This window comes from Lactuca sativa, chromosome 8 (assembly GCF_002870075.4).
Source record: "Lactuca sativa cultivar Salinas chromosome 8, Lsat_Salinas_v11, whole genome shotgun sequence".
Taxonomy (NCBI): Eukaryota; Viridiplantae; Streptophyta; class Magnoliopsida; order Asterales; family Asteraceae; genus Lactuca; species Lactuca sativa.
The window spans coordinates 111,437,466-111,455,815 of record NC_056630.2 but is presented as its reverse complement, the minus strand read 5'-3'; positions in this window follow the sequence as shown (position 1 = coordinate 111,455,815).

Genomic DNA, 18,350 nt, shown 5'->3' with positions numbered 1-18,350 from the left:
TTGTTATTGTTAAGAATTGATATATTCACAAATTTTTATTCGGTTAATGTTATTAATATATATATATATATATATATATATATATATATATATATATATATATATATATATATATATATATATATATATATATATATATATTAAAGTTATCCACCTAAGGTTGGCATAAATTGTCCCTTAAGTATATGTTTTGTTGCAGTTTGGATTGTTTTTCTATATGAGTGTTTTATGTAATTAGTTCCTTTCTTTGTATACGTGATGATCATCGTTGTTGTTGCGTGACTATATTTCATGTTTATCTTCTTTTCTGTTACTCTATTTCCTTTCTCCATCGCTTCTCGATTCTTTTTTTCGGTTAAACCTCACCGCCATCACCCTACATGCGATCGTTCACCACCACCAGCAATCTGCTTCGTCACCGCCATCGTCTATCCTCTTATACCACCTCGCTTCTCCGCCTCTTCCTGATTACGCGCTCCACTGGACATCACCCCTCTATTCTTTTTATCTCTGAATTTGGAGTCGATGCTCCGTGGAGGGTTTTCGTTTCTTTTAAACAAATAAAAAAAATTGTTCATTCTTCCAAAATCCTTTCCACTCCCCACCTCTTACCTCCGACCCATCCTTCTCCCCTTTCTTAAAAAATTCAGCGTATTTCTTTCGCTTTTGTGGGATATTTGCTCTTATAATTAGAGAACTGGTTGAAGATGTAGAGTCGGATAAGAACCCAACGCCGGTCACTTACATATTTGTGATGGGTTTTAACCATATGAACATCCCTATGTGCACATGCAACCCTAATGCTTGGATCTAGGTTTCTCTAATTGAACATACATTGAATCCAAGACTTCTAATGGCTAATATACAATAATAACAATATGAAATCAGAGATTAGAAGCTTACCTTGAATCACTTGCTTGATCTTGTTGTCCTTGAGGCTTTAGAGTCACAATTGTCACTCCTCTAATGGCTTACAAACACCAACTAGCAAGAAGATGATTTAGGAGAGAGGAGAGGGAATAGAAATCGGTCAGGGTTTCTTTTTAAAGCACAAGTGCCGATTTCCTTAACCCATGGGGTCTATTTATACTAGTAAGGCTCCTAGGGTTTCACCCTTAAACCCTAATTGGATAACTTAGGCCCTAAGCAATCCAAATCCTTTCCATGATAAGCCTTGGACAATTTTATGGCTATCCATAGCCCTAGAAATCGTCCACCCTTTATCTTTAAAGGATATATAGCCCAAAGTGCAACTATCAAACAATTGACAGTTTATACCCCTTTATTTAATTAATCTCTTTAAGTCACCAAATTAATTCCTAATTAATTTATGACTTATATTAATCAAATAACAGTATTATTATTCCTTAATAATATTCCTTCTCTCATTATAAATCATCCTGTCAAGTTGCTATGGTGAAGGCAACCCAAAAGGACCATGCACAACCGGATCATATACTTGCCTAATATAGTTGCAGCCTTAGACACTATTCCAACAGTCTCCCACTTGGATAAGTCTAGTAACTATATATACAAGTATATTCCGATTAGCAATCGTAGCTCCCAAGGATACTGTCAAACTCTGATCTAATCAATCTTGTCCTTTAGATAAGGGATCGTACAGTCCTCTGTTTAGATATCATGCTGACATTTATATGGAACTAATTTGTCTAGCATTTGGTTTCTCGATCTCCGATTTATTTGACACAGAACTTAACCGAACACATCAATTCAGTTCTGACCGGGCCCGGCACATAAGTCAAATCAAATCATCAAGCGGCCGAGATATCGCTTTTACCTCCTTGGGATAAAAGTAACAGATAAACTTCGACTTATATGCATTTACTTATTCATTAATCAATTATACACAACAATGCGTTTTATAACATCAAGTTACTGATGCGGTTTCACATTATCAATGTACAATCAATTAACAAATAACAAACCATATATCTAGGTTTTAAGACTATATGATATTATCGTCTTGCGATCACCCTTTTTCATCATATTCCATAAGGTGATTCCAGCAAGCGCGGATTTGTTCCAATGCTCAAAACTAGTTCATAAGCACTCATGAACATTGCAGCAAACTTTTGCTATGTCTAATACCATTTAGACAATCTACACACCAATTCATGACAATCTTTATTCATATCTACTTCCAACATATGAACGATTGTGGACAATTTGAACAATTCGATTATTCTTAATAAACTAAATTATTCTGGAAGTCAAAACATGCAAAATGAAACAATAGTTAAACAATCAACATAAGACAGTAACATTACTCATAAATAATACTCTTTTATTTAATCATCAAATGTTAATTACATTTATCTATTACACGTTTCTACTACTATCTAATCTATGCTAATATCATCCTTCAGCCCAATACTCCTAGCATGCTGCAAGTGCTTAACCCTACTCAGTCCCTTCGTAAGCGGATCTGCTGGGTTATCTTCTGATGATATCCTCTTCACTACGAGTTGTACTTCTTCTACACGATGTCTAATAAAGTGATATTTTCTGTCGATGTGTCGAGATCTACCATGATCTCTCGGTTCCTTGGTCAAGGCAACCGCTCCTTCATTATCACATAAAATCTCCATGGGCTCCTTTATGGCAGGTACAACTCCAAGATCACCGATGAAGTTCTTCAACCATATCGCCTCCTTCGACGCTTCGCTCGCTGCAATATACTCTGATTCTCACGTTGAATCAGCTACGGTTTCCTTCTTGGAACTTTTCCAGGTCACTGCTCCTCCATTCAGGGTAAAGACCCAACCCGACTGTGAACGGTAGTTGTCCCTGTCGGTATGAAAGTTGGCGTCACTATACCCTCGCACCTTCAAGTCATCACTCCCTCCGAGGACTAAAAACCATTCCTTCGTCCTCCGAAGGTACTTAAGGATATTCTTCACCGCAATCCAATGTGCTCTGCCAGGATTCCTTTGATATCTGCTAACCATGCTCAAAGCAAAGGCTACATCGGGGCGAGTACAAGTCATAGCATACATGATTGAGCCAACTGCGGAAGCGTATGGTACTCAGCTCATTTCTGCTATTTCAGCTTCGGTACTCGGACTTTGAGTCTTACTCAACTTGACATTACTTTGTATCGGTAGTTCTCCCTTCTTCGAGTTTTCCATACTAAAGCGTTTTAGTACCTTATCTAAGTAAGTGTTCTGACTAAGTCCTATTAGTCTCTTACTTCTCTCTCCTACTATCCTTATTCCCAAAATATAGGAAGCCTCTCCGAGGTCCTTCATAGCGAAGCACTTCCCGAGCCAAGACTTAACTTCCTGCAGAGTCGGTACGTCGTTTCCTATGAGTAGTATGTCATCGACATACAAAACGAGAAAGCTAACTATGCTCCCACTAGCTTTGACATATACACACGATTCATCTTCGCTTCGTACAAATCCAAACTCTTTGACTTTCTCATCGAAGCAAAGATTCCATCTGCGAGATGCTTGCTTACGTCCATAAATGGACTTCTCAAGCTTACACACTCTATTCGGATGCTTTGGATCGACAAAACCCTTTGGCTGAACCATGTAAACATCCTTGGCCAACTTCCCATTAAGGAAAGCGGTTTTGACATCCATTTGCCAAATCTCATAATCATGAAATGCGACAATAGCTAGCATCACTCTAATAGATTTTATCTTCGCAACTGGTGAGAAGGTCTCATCATAGTCAACTCCGGGAGTTTGAGTAAAGCCCTTCGCAACCAATCGCGCTTTATATGTGTGTACGTTTCCATCCACGTCGGTCTTCTTCTTGAAGATCCATTTGCACCCAACGGTCTTGCGTCCGGGCACATTATCAACCAAATTCCAAACTTGGTTATCATACATGGACTAGATCTCGCTGTCCATTGCCTCTTTCCATTTCGCAGACTCCGGGCCTGCCATGGCTTCCTTAAAGTTATTAGGTTCATCTAAATTTATTAGTGTACCATCACTAATATACGTGTCCCATTCGGTAGTAATATGGAAACCATAAAACTGGGGTTGAACTTTAACTCTTTCGAAACGTCTAAGAGGTAAGGACTCGTCAATCGGTTCAACCGGAGTTTCCTCCTCGGGTTGAGTGCCAGCGGTAGAGGTTCCTTCATCTATCGACTCTTGAGTCTCTTCAAGCTTGATTTGCCTCCCACTGTCTCCTTGGCTTATGAGTTCTCGCTCCCGGAAAACTCCTCTCCTCGCAACGAAGACAACATTGTCCTTCGGTCTATAGAAGAGATATCCAAAGGATTTCTGCGGGTAGCCGATAAAAATACATCGCTCACTACGAGGTTCGAGCTTGTCGTGAGTATCTCGTCTTACGAAAGCCTCACAACCCCAAACCTTGATATGTGCCAACGAGGGAGCTTTCCCTGTCCACATCTCGTGAGGTGTTTTGGCAACCTTCTTAGTAGGGACTCGGTTAAGGATATGGGCGACAGTATCTAAGGCATACCCCCAAAAAGAGATAGGTAGTGAAGCACGACTCATCATAGAGCGAACCATGTCCAACAAGGTTCGATTACGCCCTTCTTCCACACCATTCAATTGTGGTGTCCTAGGTGGCGTCAATTGTGAAACTATTCCACACTCCTTGAGATGATCGTGGATTTCAAGACTTAGGTACTCTCCTCCTCGATCGGGTCGAAGCATCTTGATTTTCCTGCCCAATTGATTCTCCACTTCATTCTTGAACTCTTTGAATTTTTCAAAAGTTTCTGACTTTTGCTTGATTAAGTAGATATACCCATATCTACTATAGTCATCGGTAAAAGTCACATAGAATCGGTTCCCATCCTTCGTGGTTGATCTAAATGGTCCACATACATCGGTATGTATTAGGTCCAATAGACCCTCACCCCTTTCACATGTACTTGTGAAGGGTGACTTAGTCATCTTTCCAAGTAAACAAGACTCGCATGTGTCATCTTCCCTAAGGTCGAATGACTTTAACACTCCCTCCTTTTGGAGTTGGGCTATGCGCTTCTTGTTGACATGTCCAAGACGACAATGCCACGAGGATGCTCTATCCATACCATTGGAAGAATCCATGCATAAAACATCATTTCCTAAGTTATCTACAATCATAACGGTTTCATAAATTCCATTACATGGTATAGCTTCAAAATATAAGACACCATTTAGATAAGCAAGAATAGAACCATTCTCATTATTAAAAGAAAATCTAAAACCTTGTCTAAACAAACCATGAAATGAAATGATGTTTCTAGCCATTTTTGGCGAATAGCAAGAATTGTTCAAATCTAAAGATAAACCATTCCTAAGCACTAAAGAATACACTCCAATCTTGGTCACAGGCGACGATCTTCTGTTCCCTGTGATTAGATTTATTCTTCCATGCTCCACGTCCCTATTTCTTCTTAGTCCCTGAAATTCAGAACAAATATGGTAACCACAACCGGTATCAAGGACCCAAGAAATAGAATGAGATGAATCGTTAGATTTAATTGTATAAATACCTGCGAAAGATGGCTTGATCTTTCCTTCCCTTATGGCTTGCAGGTAGTCTGGGCAGCTTCTCTTCCAATGCCCTATTTTATGGCAATGATGGCACTCTGCCTCCTTAGGGTTAGGACAGGGTTTAGCAGGATCAACTTTGGTCCCACTAGAAGAGGAACCATCTCGGGACTTTCCCTTGCGGTGGCTCTTAGACGGAGCCTTCCTCTTCTTGCCCTTTCCTTGCCCAATGGCCAAAACAGGAGCAGCGGTTGGGTTGGGAGTGGGTGCAACAAACTTGTCCCTTAGGTTGCTTTCAGCAACCCTAAGGAGACCTTGGAGCTTGCTTAGGGTGACCTCTTCCTTGTTCATGTGGTAGGTCATCCTAAATTGATTGTAACATGGAGGCAAAGAGTGAAGCACCATGTCGATCGCCAAGTCTTCCCCAAAGTCAACATTCAACTTGCGAAGACGATCGACATACCTTTGCATCTTTTGCAAGTGCACGGTAAGAGATTCTCCATGACCCATTTTAGCGGAGATCATGTTAGTGAAAATCTCGTAACGCTCTTGCCTTGCGTTTTGGTGGTATCTCTCCAACAAGTCTTGGTGCATTTCGTACGGATACATGTCCTCATAGGACTTTTGGAATTCGGCATTCATGGTGGCAATCATGATGCAATGTACCTTTGTTGCATCACGCTCGTGAGTTTCAAAAGCGGTCATTTCAGCCGGAGTAGCGATTTATGGGTTGATCTTCTCGAGCTTCTCATCGAGGACGTACTCCTTGTCCTCATAGTGAGCAATCGTGCGAATGTATCTTTTCCATTCGCTAAAGTTCGTCCCATCAAAAGTGACCTTTTGACAAAGGCTCATCAATGTGAATGAACTAGCAGCAGCGTTGTTTGCGTTCGACATCTACAAATAGAAAGGACAAAGATAGATTAGAATATGAATCCCTAATTATCACCCAATAAGAAAAATTAGGGCTAGGATCCAACAACAATATTTACATATTAGAAAAGGGATGCCGTAATCCAACATGCAAATAATATGAAGGTAAGTGAATGACGATTCACAAATTCTCCACCATAAAACATAACTTTAAGTCCTAAATGTATTGAGAATTTGTTGGGCTGAAGATTATTTTGAAGTGTTGCGTCGTTGGGCTCGATAGTTTATTTATTTAGTTTGTATTCCGGTTTGGGCCTGTCCAACCGCGAGCCCATTATGTTTAATATATAAGTATATGCTTGCATGCATATTAGGTTAACATTTAACAAATTAGAACGATAGATCAGAGCATAACGATAGTATTTTCCAGATTTCTTTAATCGTTCTTGTAACCTACCAATCCTCTACAGTTGATGTTCTTAATCGAGCTCTTCTGAGGATTTTGTTTAATCATTCGACACGTTTGATTCAACCTTGTCTCGTTCTTATTTTCATGTTCTTACAGTTTTATATTTAATTACTTGTTCAAGATCTATTCGATCTTCATAGATTAAAGATTATTAATCTCATCAATTGGTATCAGAGCAGGAGGCTGTGTAATCGATACACATCTTTTCTGTGAAAAGGTTTCAATTAGGGTTTTTCCGCAATTACTAATATTTATTGAGCCGTCATCTCATTATTGACGTATCTTGATATTTATTGTTTTGCCCTAATCTGCTTTATTACAAGTCTGATCTTTGAACAGGTTTTTTCGATCATAATGGACGAGTCACAATCAAATCCTATTAATATTTCCAACAGCATCGGTTCAACGACAAAGATTCCAATCCTATATACTCATGACTATGAAGTCTGGGCGCATCACTTCGAAGACTACGTGATAGGATCTGAGGATAATAGGTACCTCATATGGGAAGCCATCATTAATGGACCGTTTTCTCATTCTGCAACGTCCAGGATTATCAAAACTCAAAAGGAGTACAATGATCTGCTGAAGGACAAATTCCAATGCAATATCAGGGCGTTAAGGTTAATCAGATTCGCCCTTCAGTCCGACACTTTTAGGTTGGTCAGCTCATGCACGACAGCAAAGGAAGTTTGGGATAGACTTCGCGAACTGTACTCTACAGACGAAGACCTTGAACATTCTATCCAAACCTTGCTCTTATCTGAGTTTGGAGAATTCAGGCAAGGAGCCGAAGAAACGGTGACCCAGACGTTCGATCGCTTCAATCATCTTCTCAGCAAGATGATCAAACATGACATTGAAAGGAAGCTTATCGAGCAGAAGGTTACTTTCTTAAATGGTCTGAGGTCTGAATGGAGAGCAGTGGTGTCTACAGTCAAAGCCCATGAACAGTTTAAATCATATTCTCTGGCGAAACTGGTGGGTATTCTCAAGTCCCAGGAGAAGATAGTACTGCAGGAAAAGAACGTTGTGTCAAGCCTTGGTTCGTTGGCCCTCCTATCAAAGAGTAAAGCTGTGATGGAGGATGAAGACCTTAACTTGGAGGAGTATGACCTCACGTCTGAGGATTATGCTATGATGGTGTCTAACCCCAAGAGGTTCATAAAGAAGAGATTCCCCAGCAATAAAAACCGAAACTGGCAGGGGAGTTACAGTTCAGAGAAAGTTAACAATGAACCGAAGGTTGAAGAGCCCAAGAAGGAACCGAAGGTGGATGGCGATTCCGGAGTAAGCTGTTACTACTGTGGTGGGAAAAACCACTATGCTAAAGACCGTGTGCTTAAGAAGATGGCTGAAAAGGATGAGGAAGCTATGTTGCAGAAAAGGCTGGATGAGTTGAGAAAGAAGAAGTCTACCGCTAACCCTTCTATTAATGCTCTTATTGTGCAGGGTTCGATTGCTGATGGTGAGTTCGGTAGCACGGAAGTTTGGTCTACCGACTCAGAAGACGATGAAGTAAGGAAGCCTACTCATGGAAAGGCTTATGTGGAAAAGGAGGAGAGCAGTGGAGGAAGATGCTTCATGGTGACTGACATGTCTCAGATGAGGGGATACAACACCGATAGTGGAAGCAATGAACCGAAGGTGCAGGAGGACATGTGCTTTACGGCCAAACCACTCAGCCAGCAGTTCAATGAGCTTGATGAACTGATAAAGAAGGTACAATCGGTTTTTGTTTCATTTAAAGTACCACAATCCTCATATGAGAAAGAACTTAAAAATGTTAATACAAGAATTTCTCATTTAGATAGTAGCCTAACTCAAACTCGAGTCACCAATTCTAACCTAACTGATCAATTAAGCAGGGTGGCGTCGAAGAGTGAGGAGCGGCGGATGTGGATCGAGTTGAAGGAGTCTGAAATAGTTAAAATTAAAGACGAAAACATTTATTTGCAAAGAGATAATTTAAAATTGTTAAAACAGCGGAATGTTTTCTGTTTAATTGCAAAACGTCTATATTCTAATATTACTCAGCTTCACTTGGACTGTGAAATAAGCCAAAAGATCCATCGCATGATTTTGCCCTTCCTTGAGTTTAAGGAGGATGAAATCGATGCTGAAGCTTATAATTGTGAGAGTGTGATATCGTCTGATGATGTCAATCCGACCTACATGTATGGACTGGACAAAATTGAGTCCTTCATTAAATCCAAGGACCACAAGGACATGCTTAAAAATATTTTGGATGAAAATGATAGACTTAAACTGAGAACCGAAACCATACAAAAATTTGACTCTTTAAACGCCAACGTAAGCTCAGAAAACAAAATTGATGTTGAAAATGCATCTGTGCTTAACGAGGACGACAACTTGAGTGAAATTTCTGTGGAGGACATGGTTGACTGCTCAGAATTTGTTAAAAGCGAACCTGAAAACCACAAGAATCTTATTTCTGAAAATTCAGTGAAGTTCGCTCGATTGTCCCAACAAAAGTCCCCGATATTAGCAGAGAAAGCAGTTGTGTATCAAAAGGTCAGGACCACTCCGAATCAAGTATACAAGGTGACTGGAGTAACCGAACATCAGGCGGCTGAACTCACAGCTATTGTAAACGAAGACAATGCTGATGGCTGTGATGAGTACTTCTGGTCAGCACCAATAGATAATGCAAACGAAACGGTGGGCTTATCAGAAAGAACCTCTTGGATGAGTAAAGGTAGATACATACCTGAACCCTTGAATAAGCCAGATAATTTCGATGAGCCAAGCACCAGTGGTACGAAAGACATTCCTAAGGAGGATGAAAGTTCGGCAAAAGAAGACGTTCCCTCTACTCCCTCAGCTATAAGTGAAACTCCTTCAGTTCAAAAGGAACCAGCCAAGGAGAAACCGAAAACGAAAGCTAATGTTCATCATCAACCAAAGCAGATGAGGAATAAGAAGCGAGAAAGGAACCAAAGATACAGGAAGAATCTCTCTGAAAGGAGACAATTCTGGCAATCCCAGAATGCATACTTCTCACATCAAGACAAGAATCTGAAGTATGAAAACAATCCTGTCGGAAAGCCTGAGAGTCACAACAACCGAAAGCCAAGGTTCGGTTCACAAGAAAATACCAACCGAAAGCAAAGGTTCGGTTCTGAGAAAGACTTCAACCGAAAGCCAAGGTTCGGTTCACAAGACGATTCCAACCGAAAGCAAAGGTTCGGTTCTGAAGTCAAAAGAGATCAAAACTCTAAGGTCAGTCCCTCCAATGATCAAAAGCAAAAGGGTCACCTAGAGTCTCCAACCAAGATGCACTCTCAATCTAAACCCACTTCTTCTAGTTCTTCTAACTCTTCTTCTTCCACCAATTCATCTCCATCTTGCTCTAAAGCTAATTCTGTTTGTTCTCAAAAATCTCATTCGTCAGCTGAACAAAAGGGCAAACAGAAGGTCAATGAATCCAAACCAGAGTCCAAACCAAACGCACCCAATCCTAATAAAATAAAAGTATTTACCATTAAAAAGAAATATGAAACAACGCTTATAAAACGAACATATCTTGTTGATATCTCTCTTACTGTTCCTGTTCCCATGAAAAGCTCACGTGGACCCAAGAAACTTTGGGTTCCTAAATCTGCTTAATTTTTGCAGGTTATTAGTGACGAGCAGTTCGACGAAGAATGGTACATCGATAGTGGCTGCTCACGTCACATGACAGGGAGGAAAGAGGAGCTCAGGGAATACAGATCTCTTGCAAATGGTGGTAACGTCAAGTTTGGAAATAATTCTTTCGGCACCATAAAGGGATACGGGATGATACCAAATGGTGACTTTACTATAAGGAATGTGGCTTATGTGGAAGGACTCCAACACAACCTCATCAGTGTATCTCAGCTTGTTGGAGGTACGGGTCTCAAAGTCTCATTCGATGATGAAGGTTCTGAAATTATTGAGAAAAAGACAAAGAAGGTAATTCTCAAGTCGGAGCGAAAGGGTGAAATGTTTCCTCTAAACCTTAAACCCATCAAAGGAAACCCAGCTATATGCCTGCTATCAAAAGCTCAATCTGACGAAAGCTGGTTGTGGCACCGAAGACTCTCTCATCTCAACTTTAAAGATATCAACCGACTTGTCACTAGAGGTCATGTTAGGGGTCTTCCATTGCTCAAGTTCAACAGAGATCATTTGTGTGCTGCATGCGAAATGGGGAAGCAGAGTCGTCAAAGTCACCCATCTGTAATTAACACAAAAGTTGTTGAACCACTCGAATTACTTTATATCGATTTGTGTGGTCCTTCATCTATCGAAAACATCGGTGGTAGCAAGTATATTCTTGTTATTGTTAATGACTTTTCACGATTTACATGGGTGTTCTTTTTAAAGCTCAAATCTGAAGCGACTCATAAGCTGAAAATGTTCATCAAGCAAATTGAAGTACAGCTCAAGAAGGTCGTTCGAAACATCAGAAGCGACAATGGTCTTGAATTCAAGAACAGGGAGTTTGAAGAGTTTCTTGCAGATAAGGGAATAAGTCACAACTTCTCAGCTCCCTATACACCTCAACAGAACGGAATTGTCGAAAGACGAAACCGATCTTTGTGTGAAGCTGCCCGAACTATGCTAAGTTTCGCTTCCTTACCTCTTTATTTTTGGGCTGATGCTATTTTTGCTGCTTGTTTTACACAGAACAGGTCTTATCTCAACAAGCGATTCACGCTCACACCTTATGAGATACTAAACAACAGAAAGCCCAATGTGAAATTTTTCCATGTGTTCGGCTCACGGTGTTTCATCTTTAACTCTAAAGAACACCGCAACAAGTTCGATGTCAAAGCCGATGAGGGAATCTTTCTGGGCTACTCTCTCACATCCAAGGCGTACAGGGTCCTAAACAAGCGTTCGAGAAAAATCGAAGAGACATACTACGTGACCTTTGACGATGACTATGTCAAAAAGCTTCAAGCCAAAGGAGATACCGCTGGGGAAATCTTTCCTCAAACTGGCCAAGTCACAGTCTCGATCGCTAACTTATACGATAAATTTCTGGAGCTCTTTGACGAACCAGAGAAAGCTTCTCTCTCAGAAGCAAGTGCAGCAGACAACAAGATCGACCACATGAAGCAGATTGTCGAAGAAGCTGCAAGGAGAATGCATGAAGGAGGATCGACTACTGATGACCCTCCATCTAACAATGCTTCAGTCGAGGGGGAGCCAAGCTCACAAGTCGAGGGGGAGCCAAGTTCTACAATTCCAACCAAAGGGACTTCTCCAACCAAAGGTGCTTCTTCAACCGAAGGTGCCTCTCCAACCGAAGGTGCTTCAACGCCTGAAAGTCCAGCACCACAAGAAACCCCTGAACCTCAAGTTTCTCAAAGCTCATCAATTGAGGGGGAGCATGATGATATGACGCTTGATTACGATAGCCAATCTGAGCCAGAAGAAATGATCAATGCTGAACTAGACCCAACCTTTGATCCAAATTACCCTCCTCTTACCAAATGGACCAGAGATCATCCTATCTCTCAAGTGGTTGGTGATGTCTCTGAAAAGGTTCTGACCCGATCTCAACTGAAGGCAAAACAGACATCCTTATTTTCAAAAGTTGAGTTTTGTATGTTTAACTCATTCGTATCAAAAGTTGAACCGAAGACAGTTAACACTGCCCTCGATCACTCTGATTGGGTTCAAGCAATGCAAGACGAACTGAACGAATTTGAAAGGAACAAAGTCTGACGCCTCATTCCAACTCCTCCAGATGCTTCGGTTGTTGGTCTCAAATGGGTCTTTAGGAACAAATTGGACAAGGAAGGTAATGTTATAAGGAACAAGGCTCGTCTAGTGGTAAAGGGATACTGTCAGGAGGAAGGGATAGATTATGAAGAGACTTTCGCTCCAGTAGCTAGGCTAGAATCTGTTAGAATATTTCTGGCTTATGCTGCTCACAAAAACTTTGAAGTTTTCCAAATGGACGTCAAGTGTGCATTTTTTAATGGAGAACTCGAAGAAACTGTGTATGTGGAGCAACCTCCTGGGTTCGTGAACGAAAAGTATCCAAACCATTGCTATATTCTGGATAAAGCTGTGTACGGCCTCAAACAAGCTCCGAGGGCCTGGTATGAAACGCTAACTAAATTTTTAAAGATGTCTAAATTCAAACAAGGTTCGGTTGACCCAACCTTCTTTCGCAAAAAGGAAGGTAACCACCTTATGATAGTTCAAATTTATGTCGATGACATCATCTTTGGCTCTACGAATCCCAGCTTAACAGCTGAATTCAGAAAGTTGATGGAGACTAAATTTGAAATGAGCTCAATGGGTCCTATTAACTTTTTCCTTGGTTTAAATATTAGACAGGGACCACAAGGCATCTTTATCAATCAGGAAGCTTACACGAAGACTCTCCTAGCAAAGTTTGGCATGATGGGAGACTCCAAAGTCAAAGTCCCAATGGCATTTGGCACCAAGCTAACTCCATCCCTAGACAAACCGGCTGTTGATATCACGCTCTATCGTCAAATGATAGGCTCACTAATGTATCTCACTGCTAGCAGGCCTGACATCATGTTTTCTGTGTGTTATTGTGCTCGATTTCAGGCGAACCCACGCGAACCTCACATGCTTGCAGTGAAGAACATCTTGCGCTATCTCAAGCGTACCACCTCCTTAGGTCTATGGTATCCATCCAACTCAGGCTTCTTCGTTCAAGCCTATTCTGATGCTGACCTTGGAGGATGTGGACTCGACAGAAAAAGTACAACTGGAGGCTGTCAATTCCTTGATGGGAAGTTGGTCAGCTGGCAATCTAAGAAACAAACGTGTGTATCGTTGTCTACTGCCGAAGCGGAATACATTGCCGCTGCATCCTGTACATCACAAGTGATTTGGATCCAGAGTCAACTTCGAGACTATGGACTCAATATGAAGAAGATCCCACTATATTGTGACTCTAAAAGTGCAATTAGGATCTGTCATAACCCAGTGCAACACTCTAAAACCAAACACATAGCACTGAGGTATCACTTCATCAAAGATCATGTGGAAGATGGAAACGTCGAAGTTCACTTCGTAAGAACCACTGATCAACTGGCTGACATCTTTACCAAAGCTCTTCCTGAAGCACCATTCAACAGAATACTGCAAGGGCTAGGTATGATGGAATCAGAGTCAGTACCTCATACTACCTCGCAACTTCAAACGTAAGAAGCGAAACCAACCGAACGTTAGGGTTCGGTTAAACCATCTAACTCGCTCATCACTTCAAAGGTAGTTTTTCTCTGTTGTATATTTCTTGTACAAAATTGTTTTTCTTAATATTGAAAGTATTTTCTAATTGCATGTCTAAATCCCTTGGTTTCTCACAATTTTCCAAAACCGAAACCTACCGAAGGTTCGGGTTCGGTTTTTCAAAATTTTGTTGAACCGAAACCAACCGAAGGTTCGGGTTCGGTTTTTCAAAATTTTGTTGAACCGAAACCAACCGAACGCTCGGGTTCGGTTTTTCAAAATTTTCTGGAACCTAAACCAACCGAACGCTCGGGTTCGGTTTTTCAACTTTTTCCAACCGAAACCAACCGAACGTTCGGGTTCGGTTTTTCATATTTTTTTTTCCAAAGTTTTTTTAAGTCTTATTTTTTTTCTTTTCTTACTTATTGGTTTTATTTATTTTTTTTTTATTCCTTTAAAGAAATCTCCAAAACACCAAAAATAAGTTTCTCTTTTATTTCTTGTTGTATGTTCGTTCGTTTATGGGGATATAATTGATGACTTACTTAAGTGTCCCTAGAAGCATGCTGCTGTATGTGTCCCAAGCCTCATAAGATTTTGAATAATAGCCTTCATGACCTGGTATACACAAACCTTGTCTTCCCAATAAGGCTAACACATTTATTCTAATCGTGAGCTACCTCTCTCTCTTCTCACATGAGTTCAGAGTTTCCTGCTTGGTCCTTATTTTCGCAGCAGAGGTACTATGTTTTCTTACACCATCTCCATTAAACTTCTCCATTACATTCGTTTCATCAATGTAACCCTTGAAACTCTCAGACATTACCACTGAGGTTTATGGTTACACAACATCTGTGTTTATGATCTTAGTTTCGTGTCACTACGAGCTGAGTGAAACCCAAAATTCAACACCTAATGAATTGACGGTGAACAATTAATTTGCTCAAGTTTTCACCAAAGAATTGACGAATGTACCTTCATGAAATCTCAAATTTTATTTTGTGTGATTCCTATGAAATTGTTAAACACCATAACATTTCTTCCCTTGGGATCCAATTTTAAATTTTTTTATCTGAGATTTTATATTTTATACCAAGCCAATTTAAAATAAATTCCTACCTACTTGTTCAACAGGCTACACCGGTCTCACAAGTACTTTGTTCACTTTCTTTCTTATTTCAAGAATAGAATTGTTGAATCAAAGCGAAAGCCACCCTTATTTAGCCTAATTAAAAGAAGCCTTTCAACATTTATTAATAAGTGTTTGATCGAAATTCAACGGGAATCCACACTAACACTTTAAGGTCTCTCTTGACCTTGAAGGAAGAGATTCGTGCCCGGGATCATCAGTTTCGTGTCATTATTGACATCACAGAAAATCCTTAAAAGAGTTGCTTTATTTCTTTTTCTTTTACACTCTTTGCACGAAAATCTTTGATTTTCCAAAATTCCGTTACTAATTTTTACAGGCTGTATTATTACTTGGCGGTTAATTATGCAGTTGTGGTAAAAAACAATCCACGTGGGCATTTAATTCAAAAGATGCAGGTTGCTGACTCGGCGGGAGTTAAAAGGATTGAAATTCAAACGACGGTAAAAAGGGGGCGCGTGTGAATTTGAAACGCCCATGCTTTTACTGACATTATGGACGCGTGTGCGAAATCCAAGAGCCATCCCTCTGGCATTTAAAGGCGCGTGAGGATTTGAACCGTTTTTCTTCTGAAACGGCGCTTGTTGGGTGGCGTGATCCTAGGAATCTGACACTATCTCTCCTACGTGATCATCGCACAGAAGATTTGAAACGATTTTTCTCTCTCCAATCCCTCACTATAAAAGGCAGTCTACAACAGCATTTACCTTTTTACTGCTTCCGGATTTTCTAGAGAGCACAAACTCCCAAAAGCTTCACTGTTCATCTTCTTCTTCTACTACCTTCAACAATGGCAGAATCTTCTTCCGTTCATGCTACATCACAAATCCTTCCCATTCGTCCGCAACAATGCCTGGTGATCGATCTCAACCCTCTGGCGTATGACTCCTACATGTCGTCGATCATCGAGTGCCTGAAGTACTCCCAAATCGCCACCGCTCTCTCCAGGATCGATTCTTTGCCCATGGTGGCCCTATCGCAGGTTTATGCGACTGCATATTACGACAAAGCAGTCGACCGGGTGTTCTTCGAGATTGCTGAACACAAGACATCTGTTTCTTGACAGCGTTTCTGCACAATGCTAGGGTTGGCTGTTGACCCATCGAGAATAAATCCGGAGACGATTCCGGTTGGGTATCTGTACAATATGTTTTACAACATGGGGTACACGGAGGTCCTCACCTCCGTCGCTAAGTTCAAAAAGTCCTGCCTGCCGCCACAGTGGAACGACATGTTCACAGTCCTCTTCAAGGGCTTGTCGGAACGGAGCTCAGGGTCCGACGGTGCTAGTCGACTTTTCTTGTCGATCATGTATGCCGTCTACAACGGGGTTAACTTGGATTTTGGGTTGGTCCTCTGACAACAGCTTATCCAGAGCCTTTCTTCATCATCACGACACTCCGAGGTGTCGTTGGCCCGGTTCTGGATTTTGATTACGAAGTGGGCGATGGACAAGTTCAACATTCCAATTGCTGCAGGTGCATCGATGTCTTCTATCGGTACGTTTCATACCAAGAAGATCATCGTCTCGGATGCATCTAAATTCTCATTCATTGGATCCATTCCGGAGACAATGTGTGGCGACGTGCCCTCTGACAGCAGACTGATCCGGACGATCAAGGAATTCAGGGCAACTGGTCCTAGGGAACTTACACTGGATATGCTCAGGTCCATCCACGATGCTGACAAACCGGTGAACAGGGGTAAAAAGGCGGACAAAGGGAAGCAAGCGACCAAAGCTCCTACCGGTCCTTCTCCCAAGAAGAGGAAACAGACAAAGGATGCACAGTCCCCACAACCGAAGAGGAGGAAGACTCAACCGAAGCGAAAGCTTGTTATTCCCTCTTCTCCGAGTGACTCAGGAAACGAGAGTTCGGGTTCGGACGGCTCTCAAGGAGGCGAAACCCCTCAACGAGGCAACACACCACCTCGGTCTCCTACCCCAGAGATGGAACATCATAATTCACCAGTTCCTTCACCTCCTCCCACCATTCCTACTTCCATTCCGACCATAATCCCCACTACCACTATTCCACCAACATCTTTCCCTATACCACCACCCATTTTCACAACTGCAACCGAAACACCACCAGTAACCGAAACCCCACCCATAACCGAACCACCACAAACTGAAACCCATACAACCGAACCTACCCACACTCAACCACCACCCAAAACTACCCCACCCCATACTCAACCTCAACATACCCCAACCACAACACCCCCAGCTTCACCACCCCCTCCATCTCCAGAAAATGCCTCTGATGGAGATAACCCTTACCTTGGCGGTGATAACATGAACTTCGATTCGGTCTACTATAGTCCGTTTCAGGTTCAGAGTGATGAAGAGGATGATGCTCCAGTGACAAAGAAGCATCTTAAGGAGCTCAACGAGAAGGTTGATCTACTTCTCGCCTCATCTTCCAACCAGCAGTCCTCTCTTTCTGAAGCTGCACTTCAGAAGATTGTTGACGCCTTCTCCAGGGCTCAACATGATTCGGTAGCCTCAGCCACTGCTGCCATCGAAGCCTCTACCAAAGCCTGTGAGGCTGCGACCGAAAAAGTCGATAAACTATTCTCAGACGCCTCTTCTTTGCTGAAGTCATTGCAAGAGAGTGCGGATGCCACCAAGACAACTTTGGAACCGATTGTTCAGCAATTGGCCAAGTTCGTCTCAACGGAGTTGACTTCGTTCGCTGCTCTTCGCCAAACCATAAGCGACGACAACTCGGCCCTTCGTGCCTCCATCGATGAACGCCTTGCTAAGCTACAAGAGGATCTTGCGGCTGAAAATTCTTTGATGGACGTTCTCGCGAGCAAAACAACCGCCCTCAAGATCAAGAGCACGCAGCTTTCAAACTCACAACAACAACTTGAAGCTCTTCGATCCGAAAGGGAGGTTATCAAAACTTATGTTTCGGATGTACACGCTGCCTTATCAAACATCCTAGAAGCACATGATCCGATTCTAAACCACTCAGTGAGGTGAACCCTTGCTGAAAAGCTCTCTCCGGCCATGAACCTTCTCAGCAAAATCGAAGGCCTTCCGAGTTTCGTGTCCATTCCGAAACAAGGGGGAGATGAGAAGAAGAACGGATCGAAACCACCTCCTTCCTCCAAAGCTACTCACACAACCGAACCACCTCCGACTGGTCAAGCT